General features: G+C 38.2%; 1 long non-coding RNA gene across 1 annotated transcript in view; it reads left to right on the top strand.

Annotated features, from left to right (window-relative positions):
* Positions 1–15,771, top strand: part of LOC139828616 (uncharacterized) — a 48,512-nt gene that overhangs the window by 14,776 nt on the left and 17,965 nt on the right. Inside the window, exon 2 of the long non-coding RNA XR_011740425.1 lies at positions 9,252–9,387. This is a non-coding gene — a long non-coding RNA (uncharacterized lncRNA). The remainder of the gene's footprint in view (positions 1–9,251; positions 9,388–15,771) is intronic.

Below are 15,771 nucleotides of genomic sequence, written 5' to 3'. Positions count from 1 at the left end.
GTTGTTGGTTGGTTTGGTTTGGTTTGTTGGTGGGTTTTTTTTATGATGTTATTGGGAAGCAACTCAAGGTTATCAGTTAGGCATTATTCTTATTAGAGCTGTGTAGGTCACAATACATTTTGTTAATTTTCTTCAATTCCAGGACCTTCCTTAGGTAGGTTTATTTTCATTATTTTGTGAATATGCACTTGATATTAAATGCACTGGTGTGTTTTTTTTTTGAACAGTATCTGTCTTACTGACATTGATTTATAGTCCTTCTGCTTTTGTGGCAAAGTCCTGTATGATCTAACAAAATACCACAACCTTTCTCTGAATTTTTGTAGAGGAGACTAAGGATTTTCAAATCCTCTCTTAAACATAGTGTGTATTTGAGATACAGATGCAGAATCCTTACTAAATGCTTCATACATTAAATACTGTAAACAGCTGACAGGATGCAGTATTGCTCATTAGTGAGTGTTCTCTGACAAAGCATCTCTCTCCTAATGGGGATATTTTGTTTGAATGTCCAGGTAGATTCAGTGAAAGACTACATGGATTTTGAGTGTTTATTTTTGGCTTTGTTTTCCTTACACTGCCACTCAGCGGTCAGTCATGTTGTCTGGAGACTCTAGCTTCTGATAGCTGAAAAGTTGCTATCCCAAACGTTCCGCTCTTTGGTTTTGGAGTTCTTATTTCATGGTGGGATCACAGGAGAGCTAAATCTCAGCATTCAGAATGAGCCTTGCTACATCACCAGATGAAATGTTGTTTCACCACAAAGTTTTCAAGCAATACAGCTGGATCCTTTGCCAAGAACTTGCTATTTGGCCATACACAAAAAAGACTGCATTTCCATTTAGAGAAAAGTTTTGCTTTATTTTTTTTTTTTTTTAAGTTCTCTTCCTATTCATGTTGTATATGTGTCTTGAGATCTTGTCTAACTTAGAAGATTCATCACTCCAAAGGCAACAAAACATTTTTCATGTTCAAAAATATAGTTATGTAATTTAGGATTGTGATATTTTAAAATTTAAAGGTATTTTAATTACATTTATAGAATTGAATGCATTTAAATTAGAAATTTTTTTTACAGATAATCTAATTATTTCAATTGTAATGCTTTTTAAAATGTTTTAATTTTTTTATTAATTCCATTGCAAAATGGTGAATGGTTTTGATCAAGTAACCATCTGGAAGATTTTGCTTCTCTTTGTTTTCCAAACCATTTCATCTTCTGTGTGCATTTGGTATGTAGGGGTCTTTTGCACAGGGTGCTGCAAAACAGACATAGCAATTCAGCTCTAAGGGAAAAATCCCAGCTGAGGCATTGTTCATCCTTTTCTGGGGATGGGTGAAGAGATTAGCAGGACCTGTCTGTGCTCAGTTTTTGAGCTGAACATACCTGTGTGTTCTCTTGTACTTTTCTATGGTTATTTTTCAAGCTCTAAGCTTATTGAAAGAGCTGCATCTTGTCATTTGAATTCCTGTTCTTTGGTTAGCTACATCTCATGAAATAATTTTCTAATCTCTGCATAATAGGGGGCACATCTTCCAGTTTAGAAATTATTAGGTAGATAACTTGGAGATCAAAGATACGTTGTTATCATGTGTTCCTGCAATTAAGGATACTTTTGAAAATAAGCACTTGTAAGTGCAGGAGACTCATCAGATGGGCACAGGCATCCAGCATGCATAGCTACCAGTGAATTGTGCCAGGACCATCATTTTGCCAGTATTTTTTCAATTAGGAAAGTTTATAGGTGCTTGGAAATGTGAAAGTTTAATCTTCTTATGATAAAAGGTGCAGGAATGCCAAAACTGTTCTCTCCAGAGCTTAAGGGGCAGTTTTAATGCTTCCTTCTCACTACATGTCTTTTGCCAGCTGCATTTTCCTCATGGAGTTTGCAGGGTAGGGATATCAGACTCAATAGACAGATACTTGGGGTGAAATCAGAAGGTAACTTTCTGCCTGTGTCCTGACATCTACAAGCATCTGAAGCAAGGAAAGCAGCACAAAACTAAGGTAAATTTCTCTCCCTTCTGAAAGGAGAGACATGTTTGGAAAACCATAGTAAAAGCAATAGACATGAAGAACAACGACCATTGACTCTCACCTGGAAGAGAATACAGAAAAATTTGATGTTGTTAGCCTTATATACAGGGTCATCAGCAGACAGGGAATGAAAGGAAGAAGAAAGGATGGGCCATTGAATTGTGCTGGCAGAGATGCAGAGTGCAGAGCAGAGGAGGCAGCACTTGGCAGGGTGAGCACTGCTGAGAACTGCCTGGGGCTGCTGCTGGGCAGTGCTGGCTGCTTCCCAACAGGGAGGACATTATCAGCGAGAGGCTGTGATGTTCAACAGGTAGGAAGAAAACCAGTCCCAAGACATTGATTTAAAACAATGTTTAAAATAAATGCTTCTTTTTTTATCCCCCACTATGCAATATTCTTCAGGGATAAACTGAAGTTGTATATTTTGGAAGGAGGGGACGAAGCAGGTGGAAGCAGGTGGCTTATGGTGGTTACCAATAGAAACGTGAGAGCCGGAATTAAATAAAAAGCTTGGACTATGTATTTATATGCTGAAATAAATTAACTGAATAAGACTGCAGTTCAGCAAAAGCTTTTCAAACCCGTCTTGAAATCCAGTCTTATTCAGCAACAGCGTAATTTTTCAAAAATGCCATCCTACGAGTGAACAACACTTAGTCTGCTAAATTACTGGACTGCTCTTGAAAATGTCACACCATAAGATGGAAGTACTGATTCAGGAAGACATCCCTAGTGAGGAAAGAGTTTAAACAAGGGTTTATGTCCATTTCTGAATTAGGACTGTTAATGTTGCTTCCATGACAAACAGATTTTGACAAAGCTTAAGAACATGTTTAAATTTAAAGACAATTAAATGGTCTCTTGAATTAGAACCTAACTTAGCAGAAGGAAACAGCTGAAGCAAGTGTGATAAATTAATTGAAAACATCTAGAAATTGTTTTGGGTGAAACATGACTGAAAATCAAGAAGATGAGTTTAAACTAAGCTGAAAAAGATTGTGATATCCAGAAAACGTGCTAATTCAACCTTTTTTTGTTACCTTCTCTCATGTCTCATAAATAGCTGTAAACCGCCCCCCCCCCCCCCCCCCCCCCCCCCCCGATTTTGCACCTATGAGACAGGAAATGCCCAAGTCCTGAGGACAGGGAGCACTGTACAGCAGTCATTGGAAAATAAGCCTCCTGAGGCAGGAATAACTAACAGAGATGAGTGAGTAACAGAGGGGTGATGTTTAGTGTGTTACAATGCCGGTGGTGCTCTCCATTTAAAACTTGCTTGCCTATTAATCATCCAAATCAGTACAAGCTATCTTCTCTCAAATTTTAGACTTTCACAGTTCATGAAAATGTGAAGTTAGTCAAGCAAAATAATTCTGTCACCACTCTGTAACAAATCTTTAAGGTTTATTGAACACATTTGAAAATAGTCCAGGAGAACAGCTGCATAGCATTAATCACTCTCAGGGTAAAACCTGATTTTTCCAGACCTTTGCATACGCTTCACAGTCTCTCTTTCTCAAATGAAAAGCCTGTTCCTATTAAAAAGCCGAAACAAACAAATCAACAATTATTTGTAACAAATTTGTCTTCCTGACAAAGCAATCAGCTCGCAAAAATCCCTGACCACAAGCAAGGAAACTATGAGCCTTTTGAGTGGGGGCTTTCATTAAATTCCAGCCCCATCACTGTGCCTTCTGATGGCTGTTCAGTCCCTGTGTGAAACCAGGTCTTTGTGTGGCAGTTGGCATCTCAAACCCTACACGACTGGTTCTTTGTGTTGTACGTGGTAGTAACCCCAGGCCTGAAGTGTGTGAGGACTGAAGGGTCCCTAAGGAGGTCTGGAGCAGTAAGAAGCATACATTGTCACTGCTTACCTTATATCAACTGAATGCATTTAGCAGATGTCTGCTGTCTGTCTCCTGGGTTACCAGTTGAGCTTTTCTAAGTTCACAGACATGCCAAAAATAACAGAAATTGCAATTTATTTTTATTTCATTTGTTTTTTGTTTTCTTTAAGCAAAGGGAAGCAAATAAAGAGTTTATTTATGACAGAAGGAAATAATCTGTTAGCAAAAATTCCGTAGTCCAAATTAGCCTCTGGCTTTAGCAAATTTGCTCCAGGAGGAGGTTTTTCTTCTGCCTCTTCCCCTACCTGTAGCTGTGTCGCTGTCAGTCAATAGAACACTAAAGTCTGAGTGGCAAGGGCCACCATGTGAAGAAAGGTGTCTTGAATGGAGCAGCAGCCTTTGCTTTGTGGAAGCATTTTCCAGCAGGTCAGTGATTTCTCCCTGTGTATTAACATAAATTTTAGTTTCCATTTAAAATACGGAAAATTCATTATTTTTATTGCTGTGAGCTCCTCATTCTGATCTTGCAAGTGCCACTCATTTTGTGGGAATGACTCCAGAACTAAGCAGTATGAGATCAGGCTGAGAACCCCGAGTCCTCTTGTACCAAAGTTAACTTGGTCTGGAACAATTTATAATTTTGCAGATAGCTGATCTCTGAAGATGCAGAGGTCACCACTTGGCAGGCTACTCTACTGAATTCTACATTAGTAAAGATGAACAGCTTTTTTTTTTTTTCCTGAGAAACTGCTGATTGATGTGGTACACCCATGACTAGAGATGGCAGAGCTACATCCAACTGTTCTGAAATTTGAGCTTTCTACCTGTGTGAATTCTGATGTTTATTTCATGGAAGCATATACTTTTTGGAATGTATTCACGAAGGCTATCTATTGAGGTAGACTGAATTTTCAACAGATATGAGCTAGCGGGTTGGTGATGAACAGAATGAGCAAGCATTCAGTGGGACATATTTTACTCACAGTTTCTCTTCAGAAAGCTGAATTCTAAGTATCATCTCGTGATTTTGGAAGCACAGTGTCTCCCATTAAGAACTGGTTGGCTCTTGCTAGACAAACACATTTTGGTGTTTGCTGTAAATAAATAGCTAAGGTGCCAGTGAGATAAGAACAATAAAATACCCTGATGACGTGCTGGCGATGTGGTAAATTGTTCTGTACTGTAATTGACATTAAATATATTCAAACTAGAAACATCATTTTTTATTCTAATACAGGCCATTAACCTGCAGTTCCTGGTTATATTCTTAATTGTTGATAATTGAACATGATAAATTTTTCCAGCTTATTTCAAAGACCAGGAAAATGGAAGATGTTAAAGTAAGAAAGCAGTGTGTGAGCATTGCTCAAACGAGCCTGCTAGATGTCTCCAACTGGAATCCAAGAACAGCAAGAGATCACATTAGAATAATTGCATGTCCTACGTGCCATCCCAGTGATTCTGGGACTTGGTAACCGCAGTGCACCTGGCGCCAGACAGTGTCTGCATTTTCAGAGTCTTTCTCTGGATAAGAATGATCCAGCTTGTCAAACAATGAGTCTGGAAAAATAAAAGATGAGCATGATACAGATGTACAAAACTCTCTTGTTAGATTATGTTTCTGAAAGAACAAAGTTTAAAAGGAATTCATCAAAAAAACCCACTCTTAAGTTTTCAGGACAAAAATAAACATAATCATTTCGGGGATTAGTCAAATACTAAACTGGAGATAATTGCATATTTTTAGTAGTAAGGAACTGAGCTAAAACAGGGTTGCATGGAGCCACACGCAAACACATACATTATTAAAATGTTTTGCTACTATTACTCAAATACTCCGTAGGATGAATTAAAACTTGCCTGCAAGGAATTGGGCAGGATTCTTTCAGCCCTCCTAGTGCTGTGTATGAGCTGTGCTCAGTGCTCATGGCTTACGTCTGCAAAAGGGATAGATGCATGGGAGCTGTTACATGAAATTTGCTTCGACAAGAAGTTGTTTAAATCAATGAGAACAAATTATACACTGTAATTGTTGTTCTTTTAAAATCATTTACTCCTGTGTTTTATGAAGAATGTTGTTCTACTTACCAGTATCAATTCCTTTGTAGATTGAAACTTGAGCAGTATTATCCCATTACTATATGCTCTGCAACCCACCATCAAAATGCTGCCAGTAGAGAGTACTGATCTTTCAGACAGGTAGATTAATGTGAAGGAGTGATGAATACTAGTGCTCTTTCTGATGTACTAATTTTTCATCTGTGGAACTGGAAGTACTTTTCAGGGTAGTCACCTTTATATAATGTGGTTGGGGATACTGAGGCTAATTGGCTTCCCCAGGGTCACAGCAGCAGGGCCAACACAGAACAAAAATCTCTTGGTAGGTACCTGTTTCCGTGCTGTCCTTATAGCTGCGCAGGGCACAGATCTCTGTGCCTGAAAGGGATGTTTCATGAACAACTGAGCATATTCATGTTCTTTTAAAAAAATATTTTATAGCCATAGCAGTAAAACAAGAAGAGACAAAGAACTCCAACATAATGTAGTTGATAGGCAGGTTTAAGTTAATTTCCATTCCTCACTTATCGTTTATTCACATAAAATCTTTGGCATTTAAAATGAGTGAGAGCTGCACTGCACTCAGAAGAAAATTGAAGTGAATTGCATATAAAAGAGCACATAAGAAAACATTTTTTAAAAGCTATGCAAATAGGCAAGCTTTGAATTAATTTAAAGTTTTAGTACATATTAATAAGTTTAGAATGTTCATGACTCAGGAGATTGCCTTAAAAAATTTAGACTGGTGTTTGCTTATGGCTGTGCAAACCAGAATATAAATATATACAATATTTGATGCAGATATAGTAACCTTCTTGTCTTACTAGACATCTATTTACATCCAAATAAATTATGAGTTGTAGTGTTCATACTATGCCCATAGAATAAATGTTTGATACAAGCAGAGAAATAGCAGTGGCAGTATGACGTAGCAGATTTTTGTGTTATCCTTTCATAGGTGGAATATATATCTCTGTATAAACCAGCCCTTATTCATCTATTTATATGTTGTTCCATTCCTTCACAAACCTGTGTTATTTTCTTTGTCTTTTTTTTTTCTGTGTGTGTGAAACTGTTGAAGCTCTTTGCCTTGTTAGTTTGAGAGTGCTGCCTGTTTGTAAAAAGCTGAAAATATGAAGGTCCCCATCAGTATGATCAACAGTGTCAATTTGACTCTCCAAAATATAGTCATCTGTTCAGTTTCAGTCCTCTAGACTCCTCTTTAACCAATGGAAAAAGACAGTCTAAACGATGACCTCCTTCACACACCCTAGATACCTATCTTCACATATGAATGTTAGATTATTTTGCATTGTCTGACCCATATTAATAGACTGTGAAGGAAAATCTGAGGCATTGTATTTGATGGGCTCGAAGGTAGGCTTTTTGACATTTTTGGTGTTCAGAGCTAAATACATTTGATTAAGGGAGTGGAGCATCTCCCTTATGAGGAAAGGGTGAAGGAGCTGGGTCTCTTTAGCTTAGAGGAGACTGAGGGGGGACCTCATTAATGTTTATAAGTATGTAAAGGGTGAGTGTCACGAGGATGGAGCCAGGCTCTTCTCGGTGACAACCAATGATAGGACAAGAGGTAATGGGTATAAACTGGAACACAAGAGGTTCTATTTAAATTTGAGAAGAAACTTCTTCACGGTGAGGGTGACAGACACTGGACCAGGCTGCCCAGGGGGGCTGTGGAGTCTCCTTCTCTGGAGATATTCAAAACCCACCTGGACACATTCCTGTGTAACCTCATCTGGGTGTTCCTGCTCCGGCAGGGGGGTTGGACTGGATGATCTTTCGAGGTTCCTTCCAATCCCTACAATTCTTTATGAACACAATTTGGTGGAAGAAGTTGAGGTAGAAAGCCTATGTGATCCAATGTTTCTGTATAAATCCATTGTTGCCACTCTTCCCTCTTATTGTACCTGGGCTATTATTTGAATCCTCAGTTTATGGTAGCTTTTACTTTCAGAGAGATGAGTGACTGCTAGAAGACAAAGTTGGATTCAGGATACCCAGCTTAGATTTCTTACTTTATCAAAGGTCTTCAATGTGGCCTTGAGTGAAGTACATCTGAGATGTCCAAAGGGACTTGTGGGCACATGAGCAAATTAAGATCAGTCATGTTCTACTTCACTTCCCTGTCTTTCCCATTTATTTCAAGTAGGTTCTGAAGATAAATAAACAAAATGAAGGCTTTGTGATATATTACTGTGAGGGGAATTACAAGAGTACTTGAGACAGTGAAATTGTAGTTTCTTTCTAGACAGTCCTTCACACAGTCCTCAACAATCCACCTTACAGTGTCACGGTGCGTAGCTAAGGAGGCTCCTGTAATGCAGAGCACTCTGCATCATTATTTAAAATTCAGGGACATTCTTCAGCTGTAGCAGCATCACAAGCTATGCGAGCTCTTATTGACATTAGCAAAATGCCATTTTCCTCACATCCAAAAAAAGCACACTGGCTATTAGCAACAATCTACCCACCTGCTGATGGATTTAGTGCATAATCTACACAAGCCACTATCTCGCTTACTGTGTTTCAACATGGTGATGCAGAGGTGGCATTCAAGACAATGGTACCCTTTGCCCAAGCTGCCAGGTGTATCAGGTATTTGTTATTGAGTAGAAGGGTACATGCTTGTTTTTGTACCATGTTCTTGAGTTCATGAATTTCAATGATGGTTCAAATGTTACCCCAAGCAAGTGCCTCTTCTGTGTCAAAGAGTGTTGTAAATCAAGCCAGGTATAAAAATTCAGGAGCTTTTGAGAACACTATACATCTGAACAAAATAGAGTAGTAATAAATAGGCACTCTTTACTGCAAATGTTTTCTGGTACAAGAAAATGAATGATAATTTGAAGTGAATACTGAAGTGAATTAAGCAAAACTTTCCCTATTAAAGTTACAGTTATCAACGTGGTTGTTGTGTTCTGCTTTATCCATTTACAGTCATGAGTAAAACGGTTACAAGCCCCATCCTTTAGAAGGCTGAGCATGGAAACACTTGCTAAACACAAGTAAATAACTGTCTCCTACAGGCCTAATAATTATAATCCAAAGGGATAGAGTGTTGTAAGAAAACAAGGGGCAAATCAACAGGAGTTGAAGCAGGTAGAAAACATTGATAAGTTTAAAAATTTTCTCTTTCATTCACTTCATTACTTCCATTTGCCTGTCATTACTATTTTCATCTAATGTGGTAAAAACTATCTGAGGTTATCTGAGAGTCGTGCTCATGGGGTTTTGGCAATATGTTAATTTCCATAGTAATGTGCTTCATTTTTCTTTTTCTGTGACAGAATTAGATCTGATGTTCTCTGGAGGAACTTCAAAAATGGAAGTTGGAAATGAATCAACGCTGCATCAGTCACATTTTGCACTCTTGCCATGAAAGTAAAACAGTTGTGGACTGGACTCCAGGTTCCAATGCTACAGGTACTTGTCTTAACATACAGATAAATCATGTCAGTGTAATATGGTTGCAGGAGAACAAAAAGTCAGGCACTCTAATTTAAGTGCCTGAGATCTCTGACCTGTTTGCAGGAAATGACTAAAACATTAGCTGCACTGAGGTTTTGTTTATAAAAGTGGCAGGTTAGCTAAAACATTATTTCTGTACCTTCTCTTTCCTGCATTATACTTTTTCTATCAAATATGAACAAGTAAAAAACTACTGTGTTGACTGCTGAACATTGCTGGTTGGCAGTGTTAGACAACCAGCTCTGTCACCAGCGTTGCTTCTTTCCTCATGCCAGTGTTTGCTGCTGTCAGGCTAACATGCTGCGCATTTCAATATTTCTGGATCACATGGACATGGTGTAGGCTCAGCTCTTTCTGAAGGTGAAGAGTTCTTGTTTGTAATGAACTCCTGTGCAGCCAGACTTTCTCTCCTGAGTTTGTCTGTGACAGATTCCCACTTGTGCTTACAACTGTTGTCCGTGATGACTGAACTGCTTGCTGTCTGATTTGTTATTTTACCCTTTTATGATACAGATGAGTTCACAGCTGTGTGACTTACCTGTGGTTTTCCAGACAACAAACATAGCGCTTCATTTTGCAATAAGTCATAATAGGCATGAAATAGCAGCTGCTATTCAGTACATTATTTAGTTTCAAAGTAAAACAAAGATTTTTGAACCACTAGGGATGTACTCAAGTGCACAACAGAGGCATTGTGGGAATACCTATAAAGAACTCAGGACAAACCTCATCTCACCACCCTCATCTGCAGTGGCATTGGGGGAGAGAAATGAAGTTTTTAACAAAAATTGTAGTATCTGTGCAGCATTAAAAAGGGAAGAAGGAGAACAATAAATATTATGCCATTATACAAATGATTGGTATGTGCTTTTCTGAAATATCTTATTTTGTACCATCTTTTTCTTTCAGTTACTTCAAGGTAGGGGTTGTGAATTTTCTTCATATGAGACTATTTTGCATGATAGTCCTGGTGAATAGCTAAAAACGTGACTAAGACTCGTAGTACTCATTTAATGTGCCTTTCAATGCACTTGTAAGTTCCTGACTCCTTTCTTCCTGTAATACATTTATGCAGCAAGTTGTTGTTGTCCTTACGAAACTGTTGTTTTCTCCTACCTCATTTAGTCTGTCATAACCCAGGGAACAGCTTTGGCATCTAGAAATGTGGTCACCTTCTCAGAAATGAAATCAATAAACTGGAAAATAGTTTAATTGAGAAACTGAATGTACAAAATAATCAGTTCGTCCAATATGCGGTCTGATAGCACAATGTATGTCTGTGAAAAGGGGGAAGGGCTAATGAACAGTGAATGAAAGTGCTAGAACTGTTGCCTCAGCAGAGCAGTAAAGAAGGAAAGAGTGACTCACTCAAACCCTCATTTTTTATTTTTCTGGGATGGACACAGTGGACTGTCTTAATGTATAGTACAGCTAATATTGTATTAGTTTTCAAGTTTAATAAACATGGAAAGTATGAATGCGGGAAAGTATGGCTTAAAGCCATAGGAAGCAAACGCCATGAATCTCTTCCATAAAAAATCCCAAATTCTCAGCCTGAAGCTGGTGTGTGTTTTCAGATGTGATACCTTTTACAGATACAAATTCTTAGCATAAAACCACAACTGGCATAGTTAATAGTGGGAATATCATTTAATAGGGATTATTTTATATTCTTGCACACCTTGTTCATTTTAAGGCAGGGCAGTTAAATTGCGAAGACCCCAGTCCATCTCAACTGGTAGGGAAAGATGTCATTTTACCCGGCAATGTTCCCTTAGCTGTTCTCCATCAGTTCTGTGTTTGCTGTTGTCTTGTAAGTGTGATTTCTCAGAAGTGACAACCTAGTTGTGGTTGGAATTTATTGCATTAGGAAGGACTCCTCACAGCCTCCTGAGGTTGTACTGCACTGGCTGAAACATCTTGGCTGCCACAGCAATCAGTTTGGTCATGCTTTGCTTGCTATTTGTTCAAAAAATCCAGTATATATGTGTTTTACTGAATACTCATGCAGTCTATCTCTGTTGTAGTCTACTAGTTTAGGGTTTGGTTGGTTGGTTGTTTTGTTTTGTTTTTGTTTTAAATATATATTTAAAGATAGATAAGCCTTTAATTTAGAAGAATAGCATTTTCCCCTCTTATTTCTCATGTAGTATCAGAATTTACTGTTACTTGCCATTAAGAAAGTTTATTTATATTTACTAATATTGAGTACTTTATATATAAACAGAAGATCTATACTTAGTTAAATAAAACCCTTAAATATTTATAGAAACAAAATATCTTAACGCATACCATACAATTGGTATTTTGATGCACTTAATATGCAAAAACGTATTAACTTTGTAACACTGGAGTTTCATACATTGAAAAAAGTAGTATTAGGGAACTTAATTTTTATTCTACAGTTTCCACTTTGATGACTCTGCAATGAGTTTGTTCTTCTCAGAAAAAAAGCAAGTGTTGGGAATCTGATGTCATGGTTCTTCAAAGACTGACATAATTGCAAATATTCACTTGTATTTTGTTCCAGTGCTGTAGCAGGAGAATGTCTTAAAGGAAAAGGAGCCTAGGGTTTTCTCATCAGAAAGCACCATCTAGTGTTAATTTTTAAAAGTTTGGCTGAAAATGTAAAGAACAATGAAGTTAACAAGCAAACAAAAAACCCCAAACAAACAAAAAATCAACCAACCAAAGAAAGAACTTAGGACTTCACAGTAAAATAAGCAAAAAGTCTCAAAAGGAGAAATGATGCTGGGTGCCCAAGTCACAGTGATGGATGTCTTCAATCTGGACTTCTCTAAATCCTTTGACACAATCTCCTGCAACATCCTTCTCTCTAAATTGCAGAGATATGGATTTGATGGATGGGCTGTTCAGTGAATGAGGAATTGGCTGGATGTTCACTTCCAGAAGGTAGTGGTCTATGGCTCAAGGTCCAAATGGAGATCGGTGACAAGTGGTGTCCCTCAGGGGTCCGTAATGGGACCAGTATTGTTCAATATCTTCATCAGTGACAGAGACGGTGGGATCGACCGCCCCCTCAGCAGGTTTGCAGATGACACCGAGCTGAGTGATGCAGCTGACACACCTGAGGGACAGGATACCATCCACAGGGATTTGGGCAAGGTTACAATACAACAAGGGGGCAGTGGTTTTAAACTAAAAGAGGGGAGATTCAGATTAGATGTAAGGAAGAACTTTTTTACAGTGAGGGTGGTGAAGCACTAGAACAGTTTGCCCAGAGAGGTGGTGGATGCCCTGTCCTTGGAAATATTCAAGGCCAGGCTGGACGGGGCTCTGAGCAACCTGATCTGGTTGAAGATGTCCCTGCTCATGGCAGGGGGTTGGACTAGATGACCTTTGAAGGTCCATTCCTACTCAAACTGTTCTATGTTTCTATGATGACTACTACAATAAAGAGATTTCCTTGGCACTCTGATTAAGAAGTTCACTCTAGGGTCCTTCCAGAATGCTTTGAATCATCTCTCACCATCATGTATTTTTGACTTCTTGCATTCCAATCAGGCATACAGGACAGAAAGATTTCTTTGTGGCCTAGATGCTTGTAAAGTGGCTATACTTCACATAGAATGTAGGAGAGAAATGACTTCATTCAGCAGGCAGGATGCCTGGAATTTTTTTTTCCTAAGTATGCTTCTTCTTGGGGCAATGTTAAAGCCATTTTGTTTCTTCTGGTTTGTGTATTTTATTGTTTAGGCTTGAATCTAAACCCATTCACTCGTCATGGAGCATTCAGCAGAGTGACTGTTTATACCAAGACTCTAGGGTAGCCTGGCTTCTTTGGCAACAGCTAACTGCAGATTATTAGTCCCCCTAACTTGTGCAGTTCAGAAGAAAGCCTAAGTTTTGGTGGGATGAAAATGAGCAGGACTATCTACAGAAAGGGGATGCTTCTTTCCTTACAGCTCATGTGCTGTGGTTAGGACTGCACAAAGGGATGCCTGAGCTCCCTCCGCTGCTGCAATGAGTGTTTTATACATGTTCCAACAAAGCACTTCGTACAGAGTCTAAGAGTTTCAGCAGAGATTACTAAGAAAGACTTGCCATTGGATTTCCTCTATCCCAGAGGTTCAAAGAGCCTCACTGATGTGGGTGAGAGCTATTTATCGTGTTATCATGGAAAGCAGGCAATGTTCTGCTGACAGGACCAGTAGGTTGTGTGAATGATCCTGGGAGTTGCAGGGTACTTAAAGTCATCTTATCTTACTAGAAACTTTAGATGTAAAATCTCTCTGCTTATGTATCAAGTAGGTGCTGGTGACTGCTCTAAGGGAGCTTACCTAGATATGGTATAGTGAAAGTGACATGCAGTTATCCCCACTGGGAAAATGACAGAATTAAATTTGATGTTCACCTGGAAGAAGGAGGGAGCAGCATTTAGCCTGCCTAATGTCTTTTGAATCTTAATGTTTAATATGTAGCAGAATTTTAAATTGCAGTCTCTGGAGACCAAACACCTGCATAACAATAATTATCAATAATTTGATGTAAAGCCCACTGGAGTCTAGGAAACATTTTTAGTAACTCCGCTGAGAATTTTGGATCTGTCCAGAAGTAATCTGTTTTGTTAATAAAGTAAAGCATGTTCTGAAGAAATCAAAGGCTCATAAATAAAGAACTGGCTAATAGCTAGGGCAGCCTTAGAAGAATTCCTCAGTGAACTAACATCTTTTAAAGTTGAAATAAGCTCTAAGGCTTTAGAGAACCATTTTTTCATGTGTGGCAAGAATTTGGCTCTGGAGACAAACAGATGAAACAAACTGACTGATGTCCTATGGGTCGTTAAAAGAATTCCAACAAAATAAACAAGGGCTAGAAAGAAATGAAATAGAACATTTTGAGAACTGGATGCAGGAAAGATGCTATAGATGTCATCTGAGTAATAGTGAAGAGTATACATCGACTTAAGTTTGGAATTTAATGGGAGCAGTGAAATTCAAATTTTCTAGGGACACTAGTGGTAGATCAGGTGCTATTGTTACCTTTACTATGATAGCTAGTGCTCTAGAATAATGTATTTTCTACTCTAGAGCAAATCTGGGGGAAATCTTCAGATACATTAAGCATGTAAAGAAAAGGTTGAAAAAACATGTGAAAGCAACTTGTATTGTTTTAGATCGGACCAAAACAGAACCATATCATTAAAACATAATGTTTCAGAATATTTGGGGTTTTCTTAAGTGAAATGTTATGTTCTGGGGAAGAGGTGAAAATGTGATAATGTTCTTTTTCAGGAAAGTCTTGATATTTGTCCAAATAAGGGCATTGAAAGTAAGTGGAGAGGGTATTAGCACACTGAAAGGAACTGCTTACCAAGGACAGACAGCTTGGATGCCATAGGTTAAGGATTCCCAAGTCAGACTGAATTTGCAAACAAACAAATATGAAGGGAGAGTTCACAGACAGAGCTGTTTCTGCATGGGCAGAATCTCATCACCTGGTAGCTGACGGAGTTGTGATTCAAGGACCTCTGTTGTCGCTTCTATTCCTGCTAACGTAGTGACAAGGAAAAATGTCAGAGTAAATGATAATGCAATAAAATACTCCCTGGTCCTTATTCTAGCATGCTTCTTAAGAACAAGTGAAGCATGGATTGAATGCCAGGGACAAAACTGGTTGAAATTTGGGATGCAGCTTAATTATAAGAGCATTCAATTTATTGAACATAGTCTGCATTAATCCGTAGGTTTTTTTTAAGTTGAAAGATTCATTAAATACCTCTGATTTTGGAGCCATCCCTAAAACACTACACTTGAGAAATACGACATGACTGTTTACAAAATTGATGAGTTTAAAATAGCTCTCCCAAACCAACTTTCTCAATGTTTCAACTTCATACATCAATAGCTTGAATCAGAATCATAAATGTATTTTTTAATTTTACATTAAGTTTTCAGGGTAGTAGAAAGACCTTTAAAAATACGTATTTCATATATTTAGAACTCAGAAGATATCTGAAATACATGCCAAAATATCTCATTGTATTTAAGACAATTTAATGATTTTTGTTGCTGGATTAATGTTCTTGGAATACAGGGGGGAGGTTGCGATGCGTACTGAGGGAAGTAGAAGAAATAATCTGTGTTACACCTTGTTTTCTGATTGCATAGAAGTTGCATTCTTGTTTTTTGTCTTCAGGTTGCAGGTGAATCTTAGATATATAGTAACTTACTACACATATACTGACACTGTGTATGTATGTCACTATATATATGCATATGGATATGTATATAGTGATTATCAGTGTTCTTTGATGTTTTGACCTGTAAAGTTTTCCCAGATGAGCGGACCACTGAATAGAAAATGTTAGTGTGCTGA

Source organism: Patagioenas fasciata, chromosome 9 (genome assembly GCF_037038585.1).
Source record: "Patagioenas fasciata isolate bPatFas1 chromosome 9, bPatFas1.hap1, whole genome shotgun sequence".
Lineage (NCBI taxonomy): Eukaryota > Metazoa > Chordata > Aves > Columbiformes > Columbidae > Patagioenas > Patagioenas fasciata.
This window is presented reverse-complemented; position numbering and strand designations above follow the sequence as displayed.